The sequence below is a fragment of the Gossypium hirsutum genome, chromosome A11 (genome assembly GCF_007990345.1).
Source record: "Gossypium hirsutum isolate 1008001.06 chromosome A11, Gossypium_hirsutum_v2.1, whole genome shotgun sequence".
Taxonomy (NCBI): domain Eukaryota; kingdom Viridiplantae; phylum Streptophyta; class Magnoliopsida; order Malvales; family Malvaceae; genus Gossypium; species Gossypium hirsutum.
The window spans coordinates 23,408,093-23,409,323 of NC_053434.1; the positions used below are offsets into that span (position 1 = coordinate 23,408,093).

The 1,231-nt window shown below is 36.1% G+C and overlaps 1 long non-coding RNA gene across 1 annotated transcript; it reads right to left on the minus strand.

Annotated features, from left to right (window-relative positions):
• Window positions 1–214: 214 nt before the first annotated feature.
• Window positions 215–1,027, minus strand: LOC121209813 (uncharacterized). Its single transcript, XR_005904938.1, has 2 exons — window positions 866–1,027; window positions 215–791 (listed from the first exon to the last, which is right to left on the minus strand). It is a non-coding gene; the product is annotated as an uncharacterized lncRNA (long non-coding RNA).
• Window positions 1,028–1,231: the final 204 nt, after the last annotated feature.

Below are 1,231 nucleotides of genomic sequence, written 5' to 3' on the forward strand. Positions count from 1 at the left end.
TTTTAAAAGTATTTAATAAATTTAAAATCGATTATTTAATATTAAAAATATTTTATAATTTTATATTTTGTTCTATTTTAATGAATCAAATTAACTTCTATTGGATTCAATTTTATTCTTAGGATAATATTATTTAAGATAATATACATATAAAATAATTGTAGTAGGCCAATTGTGTCGTGGCCCTATTCACAATAAAAATAATAACTAAACAAGACCAAAAAAAAATTAATCCAAATATTAACAGTCCGTCAAAATCCAATTACATAGCCCAAGAAATTCAAGGCCCGAACAGCCCAAAACATGTTAGAAACAAAAAACCCTAGGGTTTCTGCTTCTTGCGCCGCAGCCAGGCCCCAACCCGCAGCTCCGTACGCTCTAGCACTTCAGCAGCCACGCCCACGCCTCCATACGCCAGCACACAGCCCCCATACACGCGCCACGCACACCCCGTACTTGCAAAAAGGGACGAACGAACAGCAAAACAAAAACAAAAACAAAGATATTGTATTTTTTTGATTATTTCTATCATTTTTATCCCTTTGGCTATAAAGCCAAGGGATTTCATCTTTGTAAGGTTACGCACACAAGATATCAAAAAAGAGCATTTCGAAAGCAATTTTTAAGAGGTGTTTTCATATTCCTTTTTGGATTCTTTCCTTTTTTTCGATTTGTTTGCAATATTTCGCATGAGAAAAATGGAAAAATACCTGAAACGATACCTATGCAAGCCCAAATATCTCAGAAGTATGGAGATACGGGCGAGGGTCGAATGGTGTTGAAGCATTTCCCTTCGAATTTTGCTACGTTTTTAAGAATAATGTTGGATTTAAAGGTTTTTTTTTAAAAAGAAAGAATAGCTTACCAGATCTCTATGGGCGTGGCCTTCGTTGGCAAGATCTGGACACTGCTAGTGCACCATCGATCATCAAGTTAGATGATGGTTTGGCGGCTGCTAAATGAAACCCTAGCAAAAATCAAAATTTTGGTTCATTTGAATTAAAGGGTTTGCTGTGTTTTAAGAAAGAAATAAATGAAAAGAAGTTTTAATGGTTGATTTAAAAATGACGCTGTTTAGGGGAGGGGGTCTGCGGGTCGACCCGTTCCAGGACCCGAACCCGCGCCTTTGTGCTTCAAATGGGTTATTTGTGATATAAGCCCTTCCCCTTTTACGTTGCATTTCAATCAGCTCATATTTGCATTTCTTTTGTTTTTTTTTAAATTTTCCCTG